At 40.6% G+C, this 19888-nt stretch overlaps 1 long non-coding RNA gene across 1 annotated transcript in view; it reads left to right on the plus strand.

Annotated features, from left to right (window-relative positions):
* The window catches only part of LOC139572748 (uncharacterized), a 39483-nt gene extending 25382 nt beyond the window's left edge, over window positions 1–14101 (plus strand). The window contains exons 2-4 of the long non-coding RNA XR_011674474.1: window positions 10052–10368; window positions 10468–12882; window positions 12997–14101. This is a non-coding gene — a long non-coding RNA (uncharacterized lncRNA). The remainder of the gene's footprint in view (window positions 1–10051; window positions 10369–10467; window positions 12883–12996) is intronic.
* The last annotated feature ends 5787 nt before the right edge of the window (window positions 14102–19888 follow it).

Raw genomic sequence — 19888 nt, forward strand, 5'->3', positions numbered from 1 at the left:
CAGGGTGATTTTTCCACAAATAGACAGGTATTTTCCTTTCCATGGTAGCAAGATCTTATCTATTTTTTGCTAACTTTCTATAAAAATGTATTGGAGTGAGATCATTCCTCTCTTTTGGGATTTGTATACCGAGTATGTCTAAATCTCTGTCAGACCATTTAATTGGTAAACTGCACGGTAATGTAAAATTTGCATTTTTTTGTGATCCAATACGTAATATCATAATTTGGTTTTAATCCAGAGAGGATAGCAAAGGTATCTAGATCCTCTGAGGCCGTGGAGAGATTCTAATTGTGGTTTTAAAAGAAAACATGAATCATCAACGTACAATGACACCTTAGTTTTTAAGCCACGGATTTCTAATCCCTTAATATTATTGTTTGATCTAATTTTAACAGCTCACATTTCGATGGCAATAATAAATTGAAATGCCGATAGTGGACAATCTTGTTTTACTCCTCTCGATAGTAAATAATGGCTACATCTCAGAAAGTTTAAAACTATTTTACACCTAGGGTTACTATACATAACTTTAACACATTTTATAAGAGATTCTCCAAAATTGAAATATTCTAGACATTTATATATAAACTTCAGGCATACTTTATCAAAAGCCTTTTCAAAATCAGCTATGAAAACCAGGCCTGGTGTCCCGGATATTTCATGGTATTCTATTGTTTCCAGTACTTTGTAAAAAACCTGTCTGATTAGGATGAATAATATCTGATGATACTTTTGTAATCCTATGTGCCAAGCATTTTGCTAGGATTTTTGCATCACAACACTGAAGTGTATGTATTTTTTTTAATGGACTGGATCTTTATATATACCACTTGGGTCCTGTTTCAATAATAACGATATCAGACCTTCTTGTTGCGTGTCTGATAATCTACCATTTATATAGGAGTGGTTAAAACATGCTAATAATAGTCCTCTGAGTATATCAAAAAAAGTTTTGTATACTTCCACTGGTATGCCATCCAGCCCTGGAGTTTTCCCAGCCCTAAAGGCTTTAATTGCATCAAGAAGTTCCTCCTCCGTAATTTGGCCTTCACATGAGTCTTTCTGTACAGATGTTAATTTTACATTATTATTAGGGAAAAAATCCATACAATTAGTTTCAGTTAGTTGAGATGGAGGAGACTGAAACGAAAACATATTCTTAAAGTACTTTACTTTCGCTATATAACTTGAATCATGCGTGACTCCATCATTTGTAACAAGTTTCAATACATTTTGTTTTGTAGCTTTTCTATATTGAAGATTGAAAAAGAATTTGGTGCATTTTTCCACATATTCCATCCAGTTCGCTTTATTTTTATAATATATTACACTGGATCTTTCTTGAATAAGTTCCTCCATGTCTTTTTGTTTTTCCTCTAACTTATTCTGTGCCTCTATGGTACAGTTTTTATTGCTATCTAACTGTACTGTTAGTCCTTCCCTTTCCTTTGTTAATATGGACTCTTTTGATCTAAATTGCTTTTGTTTTATAGATGAGTACTGAATTGCATGGCCTCTAAAGGCACACTTAAAAGTGTCCCATACAATACGGGGATCTGCTGTACCTATGTTATGTCTGAAAAAGTCAGTTATAAAATCTTCTGTCCTAGTTCTAAACAATTTATCATCTAGTAGGCTTTGATTAAATTTCCAATATCCTCGCCCACGTGGAAATTCGGTAAGAGTAGTATATATGCCAATTATGTGATGATCCGACCGCATTCTGTCCCCTATCAACACATTTTAAACTTTTGGTGCCAGAGAGAATGGTATAAGAAAGTAGTCAAGACGACTAGCTTGATTAAGCCTCCGCCATGTATATCTCACTAGGTCAGGGTATTTAAGTCTCCATATAGCCACTAACTCCAATATATCCATGACATTCATGATTTCTTTAAGTGCCCGAGGGTGATAGTTTATAGTGTGATTTCCTTTCCGGTCCATAGAGGTATTTAAGACCGTATTAAAATCTCCCACCATAATAATAGAGTCTAGTGTTGCTTGTAGAGTTGATAAATTCTTATATATATTTTCAAAGAAGCTTGGATCATCATTATTTGGACCGTATAGGTTAATAATCCATGTATGTTTATTGTCCAATAACATATTTAAAATAATCCATCTACCTTGATGATCTGTTTGGACAATTTGCACATTTGGATCAAAATTACTGTTAATTAAAACCATCACCCCTTTTGAACTTCTTTGCCCATGGGAGAAATATATTTCGCCCCCCCAGTCCTTTTTCCACAAAACTTCATCTAAAATTGTTGAATGAGTTTCCTGCAAACAATAGATATTATAATCCTTCTCTTTTAGCCAGGCAAATACTGATCGTCTGCTAAGCCATCTGCTAAGCCATTACAGTTGTAACTGGCTATACTTATTTCACCTATTACCATAATGAGACACAACTTTCAATTCTATTTATCAAAATATATGTTTGTAAATGTACCATTAAAAAGTAACATGATGATTGAGTGTCTATATAGCTGTACCATGATATTTGCATTGCTAATAAGTAAAACTCCAATTGGTCCCCACTTTTCCACCCGCTAAAAGCCCTCCTCATGCCAAGTTGGGTTGTCATCCCAATGCCCGGAAGACCACCCCCGACCCCCGTATCCTATAGCCCTGAAAAGACTGGGATCCATCCTTTTAAAAGAGCACACAGTGCCATTTACAGAACAGAAGTAGATCAACCGCCAAATGCATTTCCATCGCCCTCACCTCGATTTGCATTATATATAGCAAAATCCTGTTTCTTAATTTCCATAATTAGCTATTCATATTTGTAGTGATGTAGGCAATTTATGCAAAGGATTTTACCTCTCACCAGTCTCACCATTACCAAAATTACATTATTGCAAGCAATTATTATATTAACAAACAATTATTGTGAATCATCCTATATTGTCCCTATTGTCCCTTAGTTTTTATCAAAGATTCTCTGTAATTAGTATTACGTGATCAAACTGATTAATCATGTAACTGTAATTAACTAGGAAGTCGGGGCACCAAGGAAAATATTCAGATTACAAAGTTATAATTTTCCAATATAACCTTTCAGATATTTTCATATCTGATCAATAGTCTTCTTAATTAATGAATTATTTACTTTACCTCACGTTAGTCTCATTCCAAACGTCGTAAACTGTTGGTTATCTGCACGAACCCAGTCTTCACTATGAGTCATCCATACATCAATTGTCTTAAATAATTTATTTATTACTAACTAAGTAATTCACAGAAATGCATAAACAAACAAACAAAGTAAATATGGTTACAAGAAATTATAGGAGAATGTGCCCTAGTGGGCTAAACCGGCATGGCGGCTTGTTAGACAAAAGAGGGAGAGGGGGTCGACTGAATGTCTTCAGTCGACCCCCTCTCCCTCTTTTGTCTAACAAGCCGCCATGCCGGTTTAGCCCACTAGGGCTATCAACCCACAGTTGATAATTATAACAATTGAAATGCTAATCCTTTGCATATGAATGCTCACTCATTCGGGAACAATTGCAATCAATATATATATTTACGCTCAGTGTATCGTCTTGATCGCTGTTGAAAAGTTAGTTTCCGTTGGAGAGTTTCCGTCCTCTCACTCTCTCTCTGTCGTAGGTAGTTCAGAGTGACATTCATTCGTGTTGTTGTAGAATGGATGTTTCGGCGGTTGTCGTTCTTCGCGTTCAATGATACCGAATTCCTAGCTGCAGACTAGTAATTAATATCAAAGACTTGTTCTTATTCTGTCGGTATCGATAGTCTAAGAGTTTAACCACGTGGTATGGTTAAAAGATTCAGCAGTCTGGTCTCAAACCTTGGCCCTCTCGTTATCGAGGTAAGCTGGTCTCAAACCTTGGCCCTCTCGTTATCGAGGTAAGCTGGTCTACTGAGAATTTCTCAAAGTTGGGTTTTATTCGGAATTGCAGAAAAGGGGCTGTCGCAGAATGCCTGACCCTAACTGGGCTTATGGGCGGTCCTCTGATTTAGTTCAACTCATGAGGGAATTGGAGTTTCCTTCATTAAACAGTCCAAAATCGCATTACACAATTTTACAAACAGTATCATACTCACTCATTCATCTTATACAACAATTAGATGTAAACCTCATATCTGAGTCTATTATATAAGCAGCGTTATGGCAATGTGGCTGCACCGTCTCCCATGAGCTTCCCCAAGTTGTAACAAACGGACCAGTTCGTAGCTGGATTCTTCACCGATCTTTTATACCTTCTCCGGAACGTAAATGTTGTTCGGACCTCAAGTTCTGTGAGGTGGAAGAAATTCCTTTGTTTTCTATGAAAGCTCACTCTGTCTCCTCATGCACACAGTATAGAGACAATCTCTTCCAGGAATGTACGACCTCTCTGACCACAGCAGCCTAGTTGTAGGGGGCAGGGAGCGGCAGGGAGAGGGGGATGGGGCTTGCTGTACCCAAAAAGGCCAACGTCATGACATCCCTAACATCTTTACTCCTTCGCAACAGTTGTGGGATACGCACATACACACTCAACCCTTTCCCCCCACACAACCATAGGCTCACATTCTCAACAGTTGCACCATCCCAGAGCCCAACTCAAGAAAGGTCTCGATTTACGAATGCATATACAGTTGCAGCTGTATGAGAAGGCCTGCAAGACTGTACAAAAAAAATGGGCAGAAATTGAGAGATTTTATTAAGCATTGTCACGTCCTAGATGATGGAGGTCAAATGTACACCTATTCCCTGACACACCCACAACACGGTCCCCGTATTGACCATATTCCCAAGCATCTTGTCACGACTTCCGCACAGGGTTGGTTCCTCTCCTTGTTCGGGCGGCGTTCGGCGGTCGACGTCACCGGTCTTCTAGCCATCGCCGATCCACCTTTCATTTTCCATTTGTTTTGTCTTGTTTTCCCACACACCTGGTTTACATTCCCTCATTACTTGTGTGTGAAATTGTTTGTTGTAAAGAGCTTGTGCACTCTGACTGGTTCGCGACGGGTTATTTTGTACCCATATTTTGTTGTTCCGGGTGCTGTTGGTTTTGCTTATTAAACTGCTACGGTTATTACCCAGTTCTGCTCTCCTGCGCCTGACTTCCATGCAGCCAGTCCCGCACCCCTTACACATCTCCATGCAGCCAGTCACGCACCCCTTATACATCTCCATGCAGCCAGTCACGCACCCCTTATACATCTCCATGCAGTCAGACTTTTGATTTTGTGCCAACAGGGCCACAATAATATACCTCCTCTCTGAATGTCCGAGTGTGACCCCCTCCCCATGGGTTACTGCAGCTAGTTTTGCCAGCACTGCCACTGCCTGGGTGGGGGCACCCCACCGGAATCCCCACCGGCTAGGTACAAGGTTGTCAAGGTTCTCATTAGCAGCTTTGAGAATTTCCTTGTATAGTATGCTCTCCCTTTAGGGTGCTTTGGCTTTGCAGGACCAACCCTGCCAAGCAGGCTCAGAATCTTGAGGGGGCAGTGCTGCTCTAGGTCCCTGACCGCATTTTGGCTGCATACAGACCGCTTACAGCAGGCCCATAAAATAGTTAGGGACTTCTCCTTAGTATCTGGGTCATTCAGGTGGGTGTCTAAGGTATAGGGTTGTGGACAGTTCCCCCATGATAGGACAATAAATAAATAAATATGATGTATAATTCATTATAAAAAGTATATCCATCCTCTGAACAACATCGAAAGCTCTCTCACACCCCGCTCACAGCAATACATTGGTTCTGGGATATGCAACCATTTCCTTTCTCACTCAACGCCACACTTTCCCAAACATAAGAAAAACACACACCATCCACACATACTATGCATTCTGTTTACTGAGTTTTTATCTTCACCATGTTGAATTAGTGCTTTGTGTTCCAATTAGTTATATTTGAAGATATACAGAAAGGCTATATTCTTTATTGTATTATTACAATCCATAACCTGGCTAGAATTGTGTTTCATTATTTTCCTCGTCTATAAGAACTTTGTAATTTTTTAAATAGCCATGGAGTAGTCTTTGTGTCTCTGAACAACTGGTTATCAATATATAGTTTATCGACGACGAGAGCTATTCGTTTCCCTTTAAATCTATTTTCCTTGAAAATTGGATACAGAACTTTACGCTGTTCTGCAATTTCCTTCGGGAACTGGTCATTCATGCCAATTTTGGTCCCAGCAAGTCTTTTACCCAGGCTTTTAACCATTATTTTATCTTTAAGTGAAGCAAATTTGGCAACGATTGGGCGTTCATACCTCTGCCCTCTCTGTCCGAAGCGGTGAACACGTTCGGGAGTTGTATTTTGTCGATAACTTCGCGTGGAATCTGAGGCGCTGTAAAGAGGAACTCTCTAACTACAGATTCAGGAACTTCTCCTTCTTTCTCTTGGATACCTGTAAGTACCAGATTCTCTCTCATGGATCTAGTCTGTATATCAAGTAAGGCTTCTCTCAGAACGGTGTTCTCCTTTTTAAGTTCATTCACTTCGGTTTCAATCTTATTGACTGTCACTTTTAACTTGTTTGTTTCCTTCTCCAATGTCGCAGCTTTTTCATCACTCATTCCGAGGCTTGCCTTCAACTCTTTTATATCCTTACTGACTAATTCAAGTATACCCAGTTTGTCACTTATTGATTTTAACAGATTGGTTTCGACCTTTACCATTCCCGGTGGTGAAAATATGAAATCGTCTGTGTCTGTAGAAGAGTCACGTTTTGAAATCGGTTCGCCTGTCTTACTCTCCTTCATGTTTGGGTGTTGCTTGTTTTTGTAATATTTGTCGATAAATTTCTCTAGTCTTAAGATTTGTTTTATATTATTATCCAGATTGAAGGTTATCACCCACCAGATTGTGTAGTGCTATGATTTAGTCTAACTTGCAGATATTGAATATTCCGTTTTTATCTTGAGGTGCTCTACATAACTACGTTCAATCCACCATTACCTGTCTCAGTCCCGCCCTCTCCCTATTTACCCAAGGGTAGATGTCTGGTAACAGTAATGTCTGGTAACAGTAATGTTAATGGATTACCGTCATGTGTTTTGAAGGACTATGTTGCTGTTTATGACAAAACTGAAATGCTGAATTGTTTCAATGAGCACTTTGTATCATCTGGTAGGCTGTTTGATTCAGTGTCATCTGTCTCTGTACAACCCTGTGTGGATGAACCAGTGAGAGCTTGTCAAACTTTTTGCTTTTTGCCATTCTCAGTGCAGGTGGTACATAAAGCCCTGAAATCCTTAGATCAGAGAAAGCCTGCAGGTCCTGATCTTTTGGATCCCTGCTTTTTAAATCTGGCAGCTGATTTCATAGCTGAACCACTTACATATCTGTTCAATCTAACCCTGGAATGTAATGAAATTCCAAAGATCTGGAAATCAGCATTTGTCCTACCACTTTTAAAAGGGGGAGATCCAACTCTTTTAAATAATTATAGGCCAATCTCAAAGCTGTCACCCCTGGTGAAAATACTTGAAACCCTTGTGAGTGAACAGCTAAAAGAGTATTTATTTACTAACTCTATTTTATCAATGTACCAATCGGGCTTCAGGAAGAAGCATAGCACAATTACAGCAGCCATGAAGGTTTTAAATAATACCACTGAACCCCTTGACAAAAAACGCCACTGTGTCTAACTTTTTATTGATCTCTAAGGCTTTTGATATAGTTGATCATGCTATACTAAGGCAGAGATTGTCGAGTGTAGGTCTTTCAAAGCATGCAGTTGCATGGTTTGCTAACTATCTGTCTGATAGAACTCAGTGCACTCAATTTGATGGGCTTATGTCTGTTAAATTGTCTGTCTTTAATGGTGTGCCCCAAGGCTCTGTACTTGGTCCTCTCTTATTCATTCATATAAATGACTTAGACAAAAATGTCCAAAATGCACAACTTCATTTTTATGCTGATGATACTGTTATTTACTGTTGTGCCTCGTCTCTTACAAAAGCTTTTCAGAACTTGCAAACTGCTTTTTATTCTGTTCAACATACCTTGTGTCAATTGAAGCTTATCCTCAATACTTGCAAAACTAAACTAATGGTGTTTTCTAAAGCAAGAAATAGACCTCTGAACCTTTCACCTATTACTACCTGTCAGGGCAGGGAGATTGAAGTTGTAACCTCATATAAATATCTTGGAATTTTAATTGATGACGGCCTCTCTTTTAAATTGCCTATTCAACAATTTACAAAAAAATTTAAGCTGAAATTGGGATTTTATTTTAGGAATAAGGCCTGTTTTTCTTTTGTAGCCAGAAGGATGCTAGTATCAGCTACATTTATGCCCTTACTAGACTATGGGGATATTTTATATATGAATGCTTCCGCTCAGTGTTTGAGATCAATTGACACCCTTTACCATGGCACTTTGAGATTTATTTTAAACTGCAAAACCCTTACGCACCACTGCACTTTGTATACCAGGGTTGGCTGGCCTTCTAGTTACTCGTAGGTTCAGTCACTGGTATACTTTTATTTACAAACCCATTTTGGGCTTACTACCTTTTTATTTGGGCATTTTTATTGTTCAGAAACGTGGTGGGTACTCTCTTTGTTCGCTGGACTTTATCCTGCTAACTGTTCCAAATGTCCGAACTGAATTTGGTAAAAGGGCTTTTATGTACTCTGTGCCATCGTCTTGGAACGCCTTACTTGTAAACTGGAAGAACTTGTCCCGATTGGTATTTTGAAATCACTGATGAATGATCTTGAGACTGATTCCCTGACCTGTCAATGTTTTTAATTTGCTGTTTTTGATTTTGTTATACTCTTGTGAATTCTATGGTTTTTACTAGATTACTTGTAGTTTTTCATGTTGTTTGTCTGTAATTTTTGTAATGACTTGGTGCTGCCTATCTTGGCCAGGACGCCCTTGAAAACGAGATTTTTAAATCTTAATGAGCCCTTCCTGGTTAAATAAAGGTTAAATAACAAAAAAAAACAAAAAAAAGATTGATTAAGAATTAACACATCAGACTAAACGGACCACAAACTGCAGCTAGGTCTACATTTGTCACAACCCTGAAACACAACACAAGGTTGTAGAAGACAAAGGAACCTCTTAACAATCAATGCTACGGTTGAGTAGCTGTCCTAAGTACTGTATCTATGAATTTAAGTAGGACCATCCTGTTACTCTCTTCAAATCATCATCGCCTACACTGCTCTCATCCCCACTCTGGGGATCATCGACACGGCTGATTAGCAGTCCTCAGAAGACCACTCTTCCAGAACAAGTGCAAGTAAACAGACATGTAAGAAGGACATTGTGACCTCTTATGGACAATCAGAGACTTACACCCGAGAACGAAGGAGAAGGCCATCCAAAGAAAAAGGCCCAATCTAACCCTTCTCACAAAGCGGAACCCATTCCACGAAGGCCTGGGCCCACAGAGATAACCTACGAAGATCTTCGACGCGTAAATACATGCATTACTTCTTACCCAAAAGAACGGCAGTTCGTGGCAAGGTATTAGGGTTACTATGAGCGTAGTTCCCAAATGTATCCAAGTGTTGCTTCTCTTTCTCTCTCGCTTTCTCTCTCTCTTTAACTCTCCATCTTGTGTAACAAGTGTCATATTGTGTTAGTCCGCTAGGGACCCGTTGTCACCGTATAAAGTTTCTAATCAATAACCTATACCGTGTGTATATCCTGTGTTATAATTTAGTTTGTTAGTAAATAAATAATCAAATAAATTTGTGTGGTACGGAATTATTAGTAAGACTCGGGTTTGTGCAGATTCACGAGGTCTGCGACGTTCAAAATGAGACTGATATGAGGAAATTATAAATATATATATATATTCTTGAGTTAATTCGGGTTAATTCAAGTTAATTTGAGTTAATTCGGGAGACGGTAACTCAGTAAACAACTTATCCCGTGGTGCCCCAAATTCCTAATGAGTTAATTGTTACATGATTAATTTAATCCAGTAACAATTAAACATAGTAGGTAATTATTCGATAAATAACAGTCATCACATTAATGAGAGTCACATCACGACACTTTGTATGAGAGTAATTCAACTCCACCACCATCTGTTTTTGTTTCCCCAGCGGCGAAGTTTGGTCGGATGTTGAAACGTGAGCGAGACTCTCTGCGTGCCGAGGTGGAGAGACACCGTCAGCAGCAGCAGCATCTCCAGGCAGAGGCCCCACCCTGCCCTACCCCAGCAAGGCATGCCGTGACCGGTCACCCCACCTGCTCCAGGCCCCGGCTTCGGCCTACTCCTTCCCTGGAGAGCCAGAGCTGCCACCCTGCCCGACAGATGTGCTCCCCTACCTGGTGTGCTCCCCAGGCAAGTCCCAGGCTCCAGGTCTGGCCTAGCATGGCTCCTGTGTGTCTACTGGCAGTGGGCACTTAGAAAAAAGAGGTAAGGGAGTGGACACATACACACACTCAAAACACATAATCAGACTAGCACTGTTTAATATCTATTACCCCTTCCTATTTCTCACTCCCTCTTCTTCAGGGTTCGACTCCAGTCAGCCATCTCCTGACCAGGCGATAGGGATGGGAATTAGATCGTATGACCCAGAAGACCCCTTTTTTTTTTTGCTCCTTTGCACCCCAGTATCTATACTTGCACACTCATCTTCTCCACATCTATCACTCCAGTGTTTTTAATTGCTATATTGTAATTATTTCGCCACTAGGGCCTATTTATTGCCTTACATCCCTTATCCTACCTCATTTGCACACACAGTATATAGACTTTTTCTATTGTATTATTGACTGTATGTTTGTTTATTCCATGTGTAACTCTGTGTTGTTGTTTGTGTCGCACTGCTTTGCTTTATCTTGGCCAGGTCGCAGTTGTAAATGAGAACTTGTTTTCAACTAGCCTACCTGGTTAAATAAAAAAATAAAAAAATATTTAAAAAATAGGCCTATTTCTATTTTGCCCTGTTTATCAAAAGTGTTGGAAAAACTTGTCAGTAATCAACTGACTGGCTTTCTTGATGTCTATAGTATTCTCTCAGGTATGCAATCTGGTTTCTGCTCAGGTTATGGATGTGTCACTGCAACCTTAAAGGTCCTCAATGATGGCACCATTGCCCTTGATTCTAAGCAATATTGTGCTGCTATTTTTATTGACTTGGCCAAAGCTTTTGATACGGTAGACCACTCCATTCTTGTGGGCCAGCTAAGGAGTATTGGTGTCTCGGAGGGGTCTTGGGGCTGGTTTGCTAACTACCTCTCTCAAAGAGTGCAGTGTATAAAGTCAGAAAATCTGCTCTCTCAGCCACTGCCTGTCACCAAGGGAGTACCCCAAGGCTCGATCCTAGGCCCCACACTCTTCTCAATTTGCATCAACAACATAGCTCAGGCAGTAGGAAGCTCTCTCATCCATTTATATGCAGATGATAGTCTTCTACTCAGCTGGCCCCTCCGCAGGTTTTGTATTAAATTCTCTACAACAAAGCTTTCTTAGTGTACGACAAGCTTTCTCCAACATTAACCTGGTTCTGAACACCTCCAAAATTAAGGTCATGTGGTTTGGTAAGAAGAATGCCCCTCCTCCCACAGGTGTTATTACTACCTCTGTGAGGTAGTCACCTCATACAAGTACTTGAGAGTATGTCTAGACGGTGCACTGTCCTTCTCTCAGCACATATCAAAGCTGCAGGCTAAAGTTAAATCTAGACATGGTTTTCTCTATCGTAATCGCTCCTCTTTCACCCCAGCTGCCAAACTAACCCTGATTCAGATGATGATCCTACCCATGCTAGATTACAAAGACATCATTTATAGATCGGCAGGTAATTGTGTTCTCGAGCGGATAGATATTCTGTACCATTCGGCCATCAAATTTGTCACCAGTGCTCCTTATATGACACATCACTGCACTCTATACTCCTCTGTAAACTGGTCATCTCTGTATACCCGTCGCAAGACCCACTGGTTGATGCTTATTTATAAAACCCTCTTAGGCCTCACTCCTCCCCTATCTGAGATATCTACTGCAGCCCTCATCCTCCACATACGACACCCGTTCTGACAGTCATATTCTGTTAACTAATCGAAGGACATCTGGCAGTCCACTGACGCGATGTGAAAAATCTCGCTCATTTTTCAGAATAAAAGCTTGAAACTATGTCTAAAGACTGTTCACACCTTGTAGAAGCCATTGGAAAAGGAATCTGGTTGATATCCCTTTAAATGGAGGAAAGGCAAGCAATGGAACAGGGATTTTTCAAAATAAGAGGCACTTCCTGGTTGGATTTCCTCAGGTTTTCACCTGCAAAATCAGTTATGTTATACTCACAGACAATATTTAGACAGTTTTGGAAACTTTAGAGTGTTTTCTATCCTAATCTGTCAATTATATGCATATTCTAGCATCTGGGCCTGAGAAATAGTCTGTTTACCTTGGGAACGTTATTTTTCCAAACATAAAAATAGTGCCCCCTAGCTTAAAGGTCCCCAAAGCACACACATCCCTGGGTTGCTCCTCTTTTCAGTTTGCTGTAGCTAGCGACTGCAACGAGCTGCAACAAACACTCAAACTGGACAGTTTTATCTCAATCTCTTCATTCAAAGACTCAGTCATGGACACTCTTACTGATAGTCGTGGCTGCTTTGCATGATGTATTGTTGTCTCTACCTTCTTGCCCTTTGTGCTGTTGTCTGTGCCCAATAATGTTTGTACCATGTTTTGTGCTGCTACCATGTTGTGTTGCTACCATGTTGTTGCTATGTTGTGTTGCTACCATACTGTGTTGTCATGTGTTGCTGCCTTGCTATGTTGTTGTCTTAGGTCTCTCATTATGTAGTGTTGTGTTGTCTCTTGTTGTGATGTGTATTTTGTCCTATATTTATATTGTATTTATTTTTTATTTTTTATCCCAGGCCCCCGTCCCCGCAGGAGGCCTTTTGCCTTTCGGTAGGCCGTCATTGTAAATAAGAATTTGTTCTTAACTTAATTGCCTAGTTAAATAAAGGTTAAATAAAAATAAATAGAACTGTCATTGACTAGCTGTGTGTGTGTTGTCCCCAGCTCTACCAGAAGGTGTCAGTGTTGCAGTCTCTGTGCAGTCTTCATGTGGAGAAGCTGCACTGGTTCAGCCAGCGCTACCCGCTCATCGTCCACTCTGTCTTCCCTCCTCTATACAAGGAGCTGTTCACCTCCGACCTGCCTTCTGTGGACTCCCTGTGAACTCCCTCTGAACTGCACTGTACATGTTGACAGATAATTAGACAAAGAAACATGCATACAGTAGTAGACAGACACAAACACACACAGAGACACAGACACACACAGAGACACAGACACACACACATAGAGACAAAGACACACAAACAGACACACAGAAACACACACACACGTGTATACATTGATACATGAGATTATTAACTTGTTGAATAAATATATTTTTTTAATTTCAGAGAGCGAGGAAATTATCTCAGTAGCCTATTAGTGATTGGACATTGAAGCTATTTTCATTCACATTTTTTTGTTTTTGAGATCGTTGTTTTTCCTTTTTGAGAGTGTTATCTGAGTGTATTTCGACCTTGAGATGATGTATGTTATTTTGGGCGGCTGTTGTGACTGTTGAGGCGGCTGTTGTGACTGTATCCAGACCAGTTGCTAGCTGGTATAAATGACCATATTTAGATGATCACTATGAAATCTAATGGGTGTTTTCTGAGTTGTTTTTAAATGTGTGACTTTACAGAGTTGGCAAACCCATCAGACTGAGTACCTGAGCTATAGCCCATGGGCCCCACGGTTCAGGACCCAAACACACAGTCAAGTATATAGCTAGTCTTCTCAATGAACTGTGTGTGGATCGAATTTGACCAACAATCCTATGTGTCTCTATCGAGCTTTAAATGAGGCTGTGTGTTGCATTAAAACAGAGTCAGAAATCCTAGACAGGCAGAAATGTAAATATGAATCATCTAGAACATAAACTTGGATGCTGGGTAATATTGCTGTAGGCCTACAGTATGTAGGCATTTGAATGACTAACTTTGGGCATGACTGTTATTGTAAACGTGTCAGATTTGTTGCTTTAACATGCTCTCTGTTAGTTTGTCTCCTAAGTGTTACCATGGTGATTCCCATGGAAAAGGCATCCAATAAACTGCTGATATGATTTCAAAAAGGACTGGTGTTCCTGTATTGTCTGTTTTCCCAATGTACAAAATAGGATGCAATAATTGTAATGTAATAATCTGTAATAATTGCATACCAGGAAGGGAAAGAGCTTGAAGAAACATAGCAGGGGAGAGCTCAGTGCATGCAGCTGCACACTGGTAGAATTGACATGTTTTAACATCTATGACAAAACACACACAGACATTCCTGCTTTGAGCCGTCCTCAACGGTGTGTGTGTTTGATTCATAGACTATCCAATGAGCTGAGTGTGTTCTATCGACATCTGTGTGTATTTGTGTGTGAGAGAGCGTGGTGAAAGCAAAGTAGACCCCAGCACACTGCTGAATGCTGCGGCTGTTCATCGAGTGCAATGTCCACTTGAATCATCATTTCCACTTGAGTTTCAAATGTAACTTAGTCACGCATTGATGTCATTGAGGGTCAAAATTCAACATAAGTGGGAGTTAAGATTCACCCCTTGATGAACTGCAGAGGCATTCAGCAGTGTGCGGATGTCTGTCTTTCTTTCATGACTTTACCTTCGGTACCTCGTAGCTGAAAGTATCCTAACTGGATGTGGGTACAGAACACCACTTCTTAACTGTGTGTGAGAGTGGCAGTGGCTGACATTCAGCTGAGCTTTGTTGTGTGTATGGGAAGACTTTTGTTCGGTCTAAGAGTTTGTTTGAGAGAACTGAAGAATGTTGTTTACTGAGCTCCCAAGGAGAAGTGACTAAGACCCGGGTGAGTTGTTAGGACATGATTAAGACAACCACTCTCTCTCTCCGCCCTACAACCACAAACGCTTCAAATCCGGTCAGAGAGGTTGCCCAGCGTTCAGGGACTAGGATCAGTCCCACACAGTAACAGTGAGAGGGAGAGTTACATGTGGTCTCTCTCTGAGTTGTTTTTTGCTGTGCTCTCTGGCCTTTCCTGGGGAATGTGTGTTCTGTTCCAGCACAAACACACATTTCTGACTTACTGGTTCTTCTAGACACATCTCAGAACAAAAAGTCTCAGTCAAATCTGGCATACAATCTCTGTACCATCAAAAGTACTAATTCTGTGAGATTAAAGTACCGTTTGAAGATTATCGGTAGATTGTCCCTTGAGTTTTAGTCATATAAGCTATTTTACTCTTCCTCCTCCTCTTAATTCTGCTTTTCCTGGGAAGTTCTAAAGCTGAGAAACACTGCTCAGGGACATTGTGTTTGTGTGTCACCCATGAAGGGGAGGAGGGATGAAGGGACAGAGGGAAAGGAAAGGGGTAAAAGGGTGAGGCAAGGGGGAGCCACAGTCTGTGGATTTACAATGGAATCGTTCAGTGTTAACTCTGCACAGGATTAACTGGGGCGGTAGATAGCCTAGTGGTTAGAGTATTGGGCCAGTAACTGAAAGGTTGCTGGATCGAATCCCCGAGCTGGTAAAAATCTGTCGTTCTGCCCCTGAACAAGGCTGTTCCCCGGGAGGCTGTCATTGTAAATAAGGTTTTGTTCTTAACTGACTTGCCTAGTTAAATCAGATTATTATTATTCTGTGTGTGCACAGTAGCTATGTTTCCAATAACTTGTCCTGTGATTTTTTTTGTAGACATTTAGAACGTTTGTATAGCAATTTGGGGTGTTCCTGCTTGTGGGCATTTCTGCATCTGCCAGAAGCCATGGATTACAGGCAACATCTGTATTGAGCTAAAGGGTAGAGATGGCGCTTTAAAGAGGCGGACAAATAAGAAAATCCAGACAAACCATCAAATAGGCAAAGTTTCAGTACAGGACTAAGATTGAATCCTACTACACCAGCTCTGATGCTCGTCGGATGTGGCAGGGCTTGCAAACTATTACAGACTACAAAGGGAAGCCCAGCCGCGAGCTGCCCAGTGACACGAGCCTACCAGACAAGCTAAATTACTTCTAGGCGCGCTTCGAGGCAAGCAACACTGAAGCATGCTTGAGAGCACCAGCTGTTCTGGATGACTGTGTGATCACGCTCTCCGTAGCCAATGTGAGTAAGAACTTTAAACATTCAGGTCAACATTCACAAGGTCGCAGGGCCAGACGGATTACCAGGACGTGTACTTAGGGCATGCGCTGACATTTTCATCTTGTCCCTGACTGAGTCTGTAATACCTACAGTAACAGTCAAAAGTTTGGACACACCTACTCATTGCAGGGTTTTTCTTTATTTTTACTATTTTCTACATTGTAGAATAATAGTGAAAACATCAAAACTACGAAATAACACATATGGAATCATGTAGTAACCAAAAGAGTGTCACTATATTTCAACTTTATGGATATGTGCCTTGTTAAAAGTTAATTTGTGGAATTTGTTTCCTTCTTAATGCGTTTCAGCCAATCAGTTGTGTTGTGACAAGGTAGGGGTGGTAAACAGAAGATAGCCTTATTTGATTTAAAGACCAAGTCCATAAGATGGTAAGAACACTTCAAATAAGTAAAGAGAAATGACACTCCATCATTACTTTAAGACATGAAAGTCAGTCAATGCGGAACATTTCAACAACTTTGAAAGTTTCTTCAAGTGCAGTCACAAAAACCATAAAGCGCTATGATGAAACTGGCTCTCATGAGGACCGCCACAGGAAAGGAAGACCCAGAGTTACATCTGCTGCAGAGGATAAGTTCATTAGAGTTAACTGCACCTCAGATTACAGCCCAAATAAATGCTTCACAGAGTTCAAGTAACAGACACATCAACATCAACTGTTCAGAGGAGACCACGTGAATCAGGCCTTCATGATTGAATTGCTGCAAAGAAACCACTACTAAAGAACACCAATAAGAAGAAGATACTTGCTTGGGCCAAGAAACACGAGCAATTGGACATTAGACCGGTGGAAATCTGTCCTTTGCTCTGATGAGTCCAAATGTGCAATTTTTGGTTCCAAACGCTGTGTCTTTGTGAGACGCAGAGTTGGTGAAGGGATGATCTCCGCATGTTTGGTTCCCACCATGAAGCATGGAGGATGAGGTGTGATGGTGTGGGGGTGCTTTGCTGGTGACACTGTCTGTGATTTATTTAGAATTCAAGGCACACTTAATAACCATCATGGCTACCACAGCATTCTGCAGCGATACGCCATCCCATTTGGTTTGCGCTTAGTGGGACTATCATTTGTTTTTCAACAGGACAATGACCCAAAACACACCTCCAGGCGGTGTAAGGGCTATTTGACCAAGAAGGAGAGTGATGGAGTGCTGCATCAGATGACCTGGCCTCCACAATCACCCGACCTCAATCCAGTTGAGATGGTTTGAAATGAGTTGGACCGCAGAGTGAAGGAAAAGCAGCCAAGAAGTGCTAAGCGTATCTTGGAACTTCTTCAAGACTGTTGGAAAAGCATTTCAGGTGAAGCTGGTTAGAGAATGCCAAGAGTGTGCAATGCTGTCATCAAGGCAAAGGGTGGATACTTTGAAGAATCTAAAATCTAAAATATATTTTGATTTGTTTAACACTTTTTTGGTTACTACATGATTCCATATGTGTTATGTAATTCCTGACATTTAATCCTAGTAATAATTCCCTGTTTTAGGTCAGTTAGGATCACCACTTTATTTTAAGAATGTGAAATATCAGAATAATAGTAGAGATAATGATTTATTTCAGCTTTTATTTCTTTCATCACATTCCAAGTGGGTCAGAAGTTTACATACATTCAATTAGTATTTGGTAGCATTGCCTTTAAATTGTTTAACTTGGGTCAAAAGTTTTGGGTAACCTTCCACAAGCTTCTTGTTGGGTGAATTTTGGCCCATTTCTCCTGACAGAGCTGGTGGAACTGAATCAGGTTTGTAGGCCTCCTTGCTCGCACACACTTTTTCAGTTCTGCCCACAAATGTTCTATATGATTGAGGTCAGGGCTTTGTGATGGCCACTCCAATACCTTGACTTTGTTGTCCTTAAGCCATGTTACCACTACTTTGGAAGTATGCTTGGGGTCATTGTCCATTTGGAAGACCCATTTGCAACCAAGCTTTAACTTCCTGACTGATGTCTTGAGATGTTGCTTTAATATATCCACATAATTTTCCTTCCTCATGATGCCACCTATTTTGTGAAGTGCACCAGTCCCTCCTGCAGCAAAGCATCCCCACAACATGATGCTGCCACCCACGTGATTCACGGTTGGGATGGTGTTCTTCGGTATGCAAGCCTCCCCCTTTTTTATGGCGGTTTTGGAGCAGTGGCTCTGTCCTTGCTGAGCAGCTTTTCAGGTTATGTCGATATAGGACTTGTTTTTCTGTGGATTTAGATACTTTTGTACCTGTTTCCTCCAGCATCTTCACAGGGTCCTTTGTAGTTGTTCTGGGATTGATTTGCTCTTTTTGCACCAAAGTAGGTTCATCTCTAGGAGACGTCTCCTTCCTGAGCGGTATGACGGCTGCGTGGTCCCATGGTGTTTATACTTGCGTACTATTGTTTGTACAGATGAACGTGGTACCTTCAGGCATTTGGAAATTGCTCCCAAGGATGAACCAGACTTGTGCAAGTCTACCATTTTTTGTCTGAGGTCTTGGCTGATTTCTTTTGATTTTCCCATGGTGTCAAGCAAAGAGGCATTGCGTTTGAAGGTAGGCCTTGAAATATATCCACAGGTACACCTCCAATTGACTCAAATGATGTCAATTAGCCTATCAGAAGCTTCTAAAGCCATGACATCATTTTCTGGAATTTTCCAAGCTGTTTAAAGGCACAGTCAACTTAGTGTATGTAAACTTCGGACCCACTGGAATTGTGATACAGTGAATTATAAGTTAAATAATCTGTCTGTTAACAATTGTTGGAAAAATTACCTGTGGCATGCACAAAGTAGATGTCCTAACCGACTTGCCAAAACTATAGTTTGTTAACAAGACATTTGTGGAGTGGTTGAAAAATGAGTTTTAATGACTCCAACCTAAGTGTATGTAAACTTCCGACTTCAACTGTATGTAAACAACAGCTGATGCACGATATCTAAGGAAATCTCACGGTTTCTAGATATGGTATCTAGATGCTTGAAAGAGGGACAATTTGACCAAGGAACAGTGTGGACCTCAAACTCCCTCTAACCAGCTGAAGTAATGGCTAAAATGTTGTCATGACGTTGCCCTCTTTGGGGATAGCGAGTACCATTCCCCTCTCTCTCTCACCCCCTACCAACAGGCTCTGTTAGGCAGTTCATAAATTCCTTGAGTTCTCTCCTCATGGCCAGAGTATAAGAGAGAGTGAGTTTTCACAGGAAAACAAAGGAACCTCTTTTCCAGTATAGAACTTGAGAACTGAACAATGTATATGTTTTGGAGAAGGTGTACACGGTCGGGAAAGAATCCAGCTACGACCAGTCCATTTCGTTTAATGTTTGTGAAACTTATGAGAGACAATACAGCCACATTACCATAACTCTGTTTATACAAGAGTCTCAGTTATGAGGCTTGCATCTAATTGTTGTATAAAATGAATGAGTAAAGATGAAACTATTTGTGAAATTATGTAATGTGATTTTAAACTGTTTAATGAAAGGGAACCCAATTCCCTTTAAAGTTAACTAAGTCATTGGCCCGCCCAATGAGCACAGACATTGATCTGGCATCATGGGACAGCCTTTTTCTGCTCTTCCGAATACAACCCCCACCTGGAGAATCAACTTTAGACCAGCTTACCTCGATAACCACGAGAGGGCTAAGGTTTCAGACCAGTACCTCATCACAGAGGGAGTTAAGGTTTGAGTAGAATGCTGAATCTTTTAACCATACCACGTGGTTAAACTCTGAGACTATCGACCCGACA

The sequence above is a fragment of the Salvelinus alpinus genome, chromosome 4, assembly GCF_045679555.1.
Source record: "Salvelinus alpinus chromosome 4, SLU_Salpinus.1, whole genome shotgun sequence".
NCBI classification, from domain to species: domain Eukaryota; kingdom Metazoa; phylum Chordata; class Actinopteri; order Salmoniformes; family Salmonidae; genus Salvelinus; species Salvelinus alpinus.